This window comes from Oncorhynchus clarkii, chromosome 25 (assembly GCF_045791955.1).
Source record: "Oncorhynchus clarkii lewisi isolate Uvic-CL-2024 chromosome 25, UVic_Ocla_1.0, whole genome shotgun sequence".
In the NCBI taxonomy this organism is placed as follows: domain Eukaryota; kingdom Metazoa; phylum Chordata; class Actinopteri; order Salmoniformes; family Salmonidae; genus Oncorhynchus; species Oncorhynchus clarkii.
The window spans coordinates 17268710-17278068 of NC_092171.1; positions in this window are offsets into that span (position 1 = coordinate 17268710).

The following is a 9359-nucleotide window of genomic DNA, read 5'->3' on the forward strand; positions in this document are numbered from 1 at the left end:
TTATTTGTGGTTTCTTTGTCAGTAGGAAAAATGATCTAATATGAAAAATGAAGGCATTTTTTTTTCAGTTGATTTGTCACTTACAGGAAGTCTATATTTTGACATAACTGTCGCAGAGCTGTAATGGGAGTTTGAATCTTAGCTTCCTGGGCATTAGAGGAGACACGCCATACTCATCGTAGACATCTTTAACAGATACCGTGGCAGATGGAAACCTGGTTTGTCTGAGGTCCCATTAGGCTGTGTCTAAGCGTGATGCTTCTATATACACCTGCATTTACACTGAACAAAAATATAAATGCAACATGTAAAGTGTTGGTCTCATGTTTCATGGGCTGAAATAAAAGATCCCAGAAATGTTCCATATGCTCAAAAAGCTTTTCTCTCAAATGATGTGCACAAATTTGTTTACATCCCTGTTAGTGAGCTTTTCTCCTTTGCCAAGATAATCCATCCGCCTGACAGTTGTGGCATATCAAGAAGCTGATTTAAACAGCATGATCATTACACAGCTGCACCTTGTGCTGGGGACAATACAAAAAAACGACTAAAATGTGCAGTTTTGTGTCACAACACGATGCCACAGATGTCTCAAGTTGAAGGAGCTTACAATTGGCCTGGTGACTGCAGGAATGTCTACCAGAGCTAATTTCTCTACCATAGTCACCTCCAACATCGTTTTGGAGAATTTGGCAGTACGTCCAACCGACCTCACAACCGCAGACCATGTGTAACCACGCCAGTCAAGGACCTCCACCACCGGCTTCTTCATCTCCGCTATCATTTGAGACCAGCCACCCGGACAGCTGGTGAAATTTGAGTATTTCTGTCTGTAATAAAGCCCTTTGTGGGGGAAAAACTAATTCTGAGTGGCTGGGCCTGGCTCCCTAGTGGGTGAGTCTATGCCGTCCCAGGCCCACCCATGGCTGCGTCCTGCCCAGTCATGTGAAATCCATAGATTAGGACCAACTGAATTCATTTCAATTGACTGATTTCCTTATATGAACTAACTCCGTAAAATCATTGAAGTTGTTGTGTTTTATATTTTTGTTCAGTATAAATGTCTGTGTTTCCAGATTTCCATGCTACATTCAAATGCCAGTATACATTCTACATGTAATGGAACAGGCAAAACATGATAACCCCATGTCTGATGACAGTAGCTCTACTGTAGCTAACAAGCCAGCTAACCTCTGTAGCTAGCAAGCAATGCTTAAGGCATTGCAAACGGGTTAGCATAACTCGTTTCTAAATACTAGCTAGCATTTTCTGAGGCCACCAAACACGTTCCTCACAAGTTAGGAACATATTTTCTTCAACATAATAATGAAAAGGTGCCTCTAGGTCCCAAAACACAAGTTTTCTGGAGACTTGTGGGAGGAGTGTCGACTACGTCGCCCACTGGATGCGCTTTCGGTAGCCTTATTGCATCCAGGAATCTTCCATGATGACCACCTGAGGTGGTCAGCCAGATCTGAACACAATCAGACCACAAAGCGACTTTTGTGCGTCTCGAACAGTCTTTTCAATGCAATCGTTGTACTCCGATAGCAGAAGTCAAGTGTAGACACTAAGCCATGGGGAAGAATTGAGCATAGATTTGACTCATACCATTACTTCACTAAAAACTGTGTCTCTAACCTAAACCATTCAAAACATATTTCACCAGAGCTACTGTATATGTGTGTATATACAGTGCATTCGGAAAGTATTCAGACCCCCTGACCTTTTCCACATTTTGTTACGTAACAGCCTTATTCTAAAATGTATTAAATTGTTTTTTCCCTTTATCAATCTACACACACGACCCCATAATGACAAAGCAAAAACAGGTTTTTAGAAATGTTTGCATATTTGAAGTATGACATTTACATAAGTATTCAGACCCTTTACTCGGTACTTTACTGAAGCACCTTTGGCAGCGATTACAGCCTTGAGTCTTCTTGGGTATGATGCTACAAGCTTGGCACACCTGTATTTGGGGAGTTTATCCCATTCTTCTCTGCAGATCCTCTCAAGCTCTGTCAGGTTGGATGCGGAGTGTCACTGCTCAGCTATTTTCAGGTTTCTCCAGAGATGTTAAATCGAATTCAAGTCCGGGCTCTGGCCGGGCCACTCAAGGACATTGAGACTTGTCCCGAAGCCACTCCTGTGTTGTCTTGATGGTGTGCTAAGGGTCATTGTCCTGCTGGAAGGTGAACATTTGCCCCAGACTGAGCACTCTGGAGCAAGTTTTCAATCAAGGATCTCTCTGTACTTTGCTCCGTTAATCTTTCCCTGACTAGTCTCCCAGTCCCTGCTGCTGAAAAATATCCCCACAGCATGATGCTGCCACCACCATGCTTCACCATAGGGAGTGTGCCATGTTTCCTCCAGACGCTTAGCTTCCAGGCCAAAGAGTTCAATCTTGGTTTCATCAGACCAGATAATCTTGTTTCTCATGGTCTGAGAGTCCTTTAGGTGCCCTTGGCAAACTCCAAGCAGGCTGTCATGTGCCTTTTACTGAGGAGTGGCTTCCGTCTGGCCACTCTACCATAAAGGTTTGATTGGTGGAGTGCTGCGGAGATGGTTGTCCTTCTGGAAGGTTCTCCCATCTCCACAGAGGAACTCTGGAGCTCTGTCAGAGTGACCAATGGGTTCTTAGTCACCTCTCTGACCAAGGCCCTTCTCCGCCGATTGCTCAGTTTGGCCGGGCGGCCAGCTCTAGGAAGAGTCTTGGTGGTTCTAAACTTCTTCCATTCAAGAATGATGGAAGCCACTGTGTTTTTAGGGACCTTCAATGCTGCAGACATTTCTTGGTACCCTTTCCCAGATCTGTGCCTGGACACAATCTGGTCTCTGAGCTCTACGGACAATTCCTTCGACCTCATGGCTTGGTTTTTGCTCTGACATGCACTGTCAACTGTGGGACCTTTTTATATAGACAGGTGTGTACCTTTCCAAATCATGTCCAATCAATTGATCTTCTCAAGGATGATTTAATGGAAACAGGATGCACCTGAGCTCAATTTCCAGTCTCATAGCAAAGGGTCAGAATACTTATGTAAATAAGGGATAATGTTTTTTAATTTTGAATACATTTGCCAAAACATTCTAAAAACCTGTTTACGCTTTGTCATTATGGGGTATTGTGTGTAGATTGCTGAGGATTTTAAATAAATCTATTTTAGAATAAGGCTGTAACAACAAAATGTGGAAAAAGTCAAGAGGTCTGAATACTTTCTGAAGGCGCTGTATATCTTGATTAGATAAGCATGCTTTACGGTGGGAACCACATGCGGAGTTCATTGGGTGTCATGAGGACCACCACAGGAAAGGAAGACCCAGAGTTACCTCTGCTGCAGAGGATATGTTTATTAGAGTTACCAGCCTCAGAAATGGCAGCCCAAGTAAACACTTCACAAAGTTAAAGTAACAGACACATCTCAACAACTGTTCAGAGAAGACTCCATGAATCAGGCCTTCATGGTCAAATTGCTGCAAAGAAACCAATAATAAAGGACACCAAAAGAAGAAGAGACTTGCTTGGGCCAAGAAACATGAGCAATGGACATCAGACCGGTGGAAATTTGTCCTTTGGTTTGGAGTCCAAATTTGATAATTTTGGTTCCAACCACAGTGTCTTTGAGATGCAGAATAGGTGAACGGATGATCTCCGCATGTGTGGTTCCCACCGTGAAGCATTGAGGAGGAGGTATGATGGTGCTTTGCTGGTGAAGCTGTTGGTTATTTATTTAGAATTCAAGGCACACTTAACCAGCATGGCTACCACAGCATTCTGCAGCGATATGCCATCTGATTTATGCTTAGTGGGACTATCATTTGTTTTTCAACAGGACAATGACCCAACACACACCCAGGCTGTGTAAGGGCTATTTTACCAAGAAGGAGAGTGATGGAGTGCTGCATCAGATGACCTGGCCTCCACAATCACCCGACCTCAACACCATTGAGATGGTATGGGATGAGTTGGCCCGCAGAGTGAAGGAAAAGCAGCCAACAAGTGCTCATCATATGTGGGAACTCCAACAAGACTTGTGGAAAAGCATTCCTCATGAAGCTGGTTGAGAGAATGCCAATGCAAAGGGTTTGTATCCAAATCCGGCTTTAAACTTCTTCACAACAGTATCTCGGACCTGCCTGGTGTGTTCTTTGTTCTTCTTGATGCTCTCTGCGCTTTTAACGGACCTCTGAGACTATCACAGTGCAGGTGCATTTATACGGAGACTTGATTACACACAGGTGGATTGTATTTATCATCATTAGTCATTTAGGTCAACATTGGATCATTCAGAGATCCTCACTGAACTTCTGGAGAGAGTTTACTTTCAGTGCAGCAAAGGGGCTGAATAATTTTGCACACCCAATTTTTCAGTTTTTGATTTGTTAAAAAAGTTTGAAATATCCAATAAATGTCGTTCCACTTCATGATTGTGTCCCACTTGTTGTTGATTCTTCACAAAAAAATACAGTTTTATATCTTTATGTTTGAAGCCTGAAATGTGGCAAAAGGTCGCAAAGTTCAAGGGGGCCGAATACTTTCGCAAGGCACTGTGTGTATATATATATATATATATATATACACACACACACACACACAGTGGGGCAAAAAAGTATTTAGACACCAATTGTGCAAGTTCTCCCACTTAAAAAGATGAGAGGCCTGTAATTTTCATCATAGGTACACTTCAACTATGACAGACAAAATGAGAAAAAAAATCCAGAATATCACATTGTATGATTTTTTAATGAATTGATTTGCAAATTATGGTGGAAAATAAGTTTGGTCACCTACAAACAAGCAAGATTTCTGGCTCTCACATACCTGTAACTTCTTCTTTAAGAGGCTCCTCTGTCCTCCACTCGTTACCTGTATTAATGGCACCTGTTTGAACTTGTTATCAGTATAAAAGACACCTGTCCCCAACTTCAAACAGTCACACTCCAAACTCCACTATGGCCAAGACCAAAGAGCTGTCAAAAGACACCAGAAACAGACTACGATTTAAAACTGCACATGGAGACAAAGATCGTACTTTTTGGAGAACTGTCCTCTGGTCTGATGAAACAAAAATAGAACTGTTTGGCCATAATGACCATCTTTATGTTTGGAGGAAAAAGGGGGAGGCTTGCAAGCCAAAGAACACCATCCCAACCATGACGCACGATGGTGGCAGCATCATGTTGTGGGGGAGCTTTGCTGCAGGAGGGACTGGTGCACTTCACAAAATAGATGGCTTCATAAGGGAGGAAAATGATGTGGAAATATTGAAGCAACATCTCAAGACATCAGTTAAAGCTTGGTCGCAAATGGGTCTTCCAAATGGGTAATGACCCCAAGCATACTTCCAAAGTTGTGGCAAAATGGCTTAAGGACAACAAAGTCAAGTTATTGGAGTGGCCATCACAAAGCCCTGACCTCAATCCTATAGAAAATGTGTGGGCAGAACTGAAAAAGCGTGTGCGAGCAAGGAGGCCTACAAACCTGATTCAGTTACCATCTCTGTCAGGAGGAATGGGCCAAAATTCACCCAACTTATTGTGGGAAGCTTGTGGAAGGCAATATAAAGGCAATAATACCAAGTACTTATTGAGTGTATGTAAACTTCTGACCCACTGGGAATGTGATGAAAGAAATAAAAGCTGAAATAAATAATTCTCTCCACTATTATTCTGACATTTTACATTAAAATAAGGTGGTGATCCTAAGACAAGGAATTTTTACTTGGATTAAATTGGAATTGTGAAAAACTGAGTTTGAATGTATTTTGCTAAGGTGTACGTTAACTTCCGACTTCAACTGTATATATACACACACACACATTATTCACGCCCCTTGACATTTTCCACATTTTGTTGTGTTAAAGCCTGAATATAAAATGGATTGTGGCCTGCATACAATACCCCATAATGTGAAAGTGTAATTGTTTTTCGAAATTTTTACAAATTAATTGAAAGCTGAAATGTCATGAGTCAAGAAGTATTCATCCCCTTTTATGGCAAGCCTAAATCATTTCAGGAGTAAAAATGTGGTTAATTTGCATGGACTCACTATGTGTGCAATAATAGTGTTTAAAATGATTTTGAATGTCTTCCTCATCTCTGTACACACTGTAAGGTCCCTCAATTGAGCAATGAATTTCAAACACAGATTCAACCACATAGACCAGGGAGGTTTCCAATGCCTCGACAAAGGGCACCTATTAGTAGATGGGTAAACATAAAAAGCAGACATTGATTATCCTTTTGAGCATGGTGAAATTATTAATTACAATTTGGATGGTGTGTCAATACACCCAGTCACTCCAAAGATACAGGCGTCCTTCCTAACTCAGTTGCTGGGGAGGAGGGAAAACGCTCAGGGATTTCACCATGAGGTCAATGGTGACTTTAAAACATGGCTGCGATAGGAGAAAATGAGGATGGATCATCTACATTGCAGTTACTCCACAATACTAACCTAACTGACAGAGGGAAAGAAGGAAGCCTGTACAGAAAAAAAATTATTTCAAAACATGCATCCTGTTTGCAAAAAAGCACTAAAGTAATACTGCAACAAATTTGGCAAAGCAATTAACTTTTTATCCTGAATACAAAGTGTGGTGTTTGGGCAAATCCAACGCAACATATTTCTGAGTACCACTCTCCATATTTTCAAGCATAGTGGTGACTGCATCATGTTAGGGGTAGGCTTGTAATCGTTAAAGACTGGGAAGTTTTTCAGGATAAAAGAGAAACGGGATGGAGCTAAGCAAAGGCAAAATCCTAGAGGAAAATCGGGTTCAGTCTGCTTTCCACCAGACACTGGGAGATGAATTCACCTTTCAGCATGACAATAACTTGAAACAGCTACACTGGAGTTGCTTACCAAGAAGACAGTGAATTTTCCTGAGTGGTCAAGTTACAGTTTGACTAAAATCTACTTGAAAATCTATGGTAAGACCTGGTATCGAAATCATGGGTTTGAATACTTATGTAAATTATATCATTCTGTATTTCATGTTCAATACATTTGTAAAAATGTCTAAAAACATATTTTCACTTTGTCAGTATGGGGTATTTTGTGTAGATGGGTGAGAAAATATATTTAATACTTTTTTATTCAGGCTGTAACACAGCAAAATGTGGAATAAATCAAGGGGTGCGAATACCTTTAGAAGGCACTGTATATACAATAATTAGTGTGCTTGTCAGCAAGAACAGTAGGCTGGGTTACTGTTATTTCTCATCCTTTTTTATTATTCCACTTCATCCCATTTTGCTGGTGGAACTACAGTGCCTTGCAGAAGTATTCATCCCCCTTGGCGTTTTTCCTATTTTGTTGCATTACAACCTGTAATTTAAATGGATTTTTAATTGAATTTCATAAAATGGACATACACAAAATAGTCCAAATTGGTGAAGTGAAATGGTAAAAATATCTTGTTTAAAAAGATTATTTCAAAAAATAAAAACTGAAAAGTGGTGCATGCATATGTGTTCACACCTTTTGCTTGGAAGCCCCTAAATAAGATCTGGTGCAACCAAGTACCTTCAGAAGTCACATAATTAGTTAGATTGCACACAGGTAGACTTTATTTAAGTGTCACATGATCTGTCACATGATCTCAGTAAATATACACCTGTTCTGAAAGGCCCCAGAGCAACACCACTAAGCAAGAGGCACCACCAAACAAGCGGCACCATGAAAACCAAGGAGCACACCAAACAAGTCAGGGAGTTGTGGAGAAGTACAGATTAGGGTTGGGTTATAAAAAAATATCCAAACCTTTGAACATCCTACGGAGCACCATTAAATCCATGATTAAAAAATGTAAAGAATATGGCACCACAACAAACCTGCCAAGAGAGGGCCGCCCACCAAAATCCACAGACCAGGCAATGAGGGCATTAAATCAAAGAGGCAACAAAGAGACCAAAGATAACCCTGAAGGAGCTGCAAAGCTCCACAGCGGAGATTGGAGTATCTGTCCATAGGACCACTTTAAGCCGTACACTCCACAGAGCTGGGCTTTACAGAAGAGTGGCCAGAACAAAAGCCATTGCTTAAAGAAAAAAATAAGCAAAAACATTTGGTGTTCACCAAAAGACATGTGGGAGACTCCCCAAATATATGGCGCAAACCCATCACTTCCAATATCCCGAGAACACCATGTTTTTCATCGGCAGGGACTGGGAAACTGGTCAGAATTTAAGGAATGATGGATGGCGCTAAACACGGGGAAATTCTTGAGGGAAACCTGTTTCAATCTTCCAGAGATTTTAGCCTGGGACAGAGGCTCACCTTCCAGCAGGATAATGACCCTAAGCGTACTGCTAAAGCAACACTTGAGTAGTTTAATTGGAAACATTTAAATGTCTTGGAATGGCCTAGTCGAAGCCCAGACCTCAATCAAATTGAGAATCTGTGGTATGGCTTAATAAAGATTGCTGTACACCAGCAGAACCCATCCAACTTGAAGGAGCTGGAGTAGTTTTGCCTTGAAGAATGGGCAAAAATCCCAGTGGCTAGATGTGCCAAGCTAATAGAGACACACCCCATGAGACTTGCAGCTGTAATTGCTGCAAAAGGTGACTTTACAAAGTATTGATTTTGGGGGGGTGAATAGTTATGCACGCTCAAGTTCTGTTTTTTTGTTTATTTCTTGTTTGTTTCACAATAAAACTTAATTTGCATCTTCAAAGTGGTAGACATGTTGAGTAAAACAAATGATACAAACCCCCCCAAAAACGTATTTTAATTCCAGGTTGTAAGGCAACAAAATAGGAAACATGGCAAGGGGGGTGAATACTTTCACAAGCCACTGTACGTATTTGAAATCAAATATACCTACTGTTACAACGTGTGTGTCGTTGGCAGGGAAGTCAGGCACAGGAGAATCGGACTTGGTATAAATGGAGTCGTTTAATAAACTTAAATAAATTCCAAAACCAAAACTACAACATAAATAAAAGTGGGTACAAGAACCCGTCGCGCACCAATACATAATACTCGAACATACAAACAAACAATCTCCAACAAGGACATGATGGGAAACAGAGGGTTAAATACACCACATGTAATTGATGGGATTGGAACCAGGTGTGAAGGAAGAGAAGACAAAACCAATGGAAAATGAGAAGTGGATCAGTGATGGTTAGAAGATCGGTGACGTCGACCGCCGAACACCGCCCCAACAAGGAGAGGGACAGACTTCGGCCATAGTCGTGACACCTACTTGTCTTTAAAAATAAATTACAAGAGGCTATTCATTTTTGTCGGCATTCATGTGTTATGTTCTATGTTGATTGTCAGTTATAAAAGTGAGAATAGACTATATTGAAATGTCTGTTACCTTAATTATTTATTAATTTTAGTA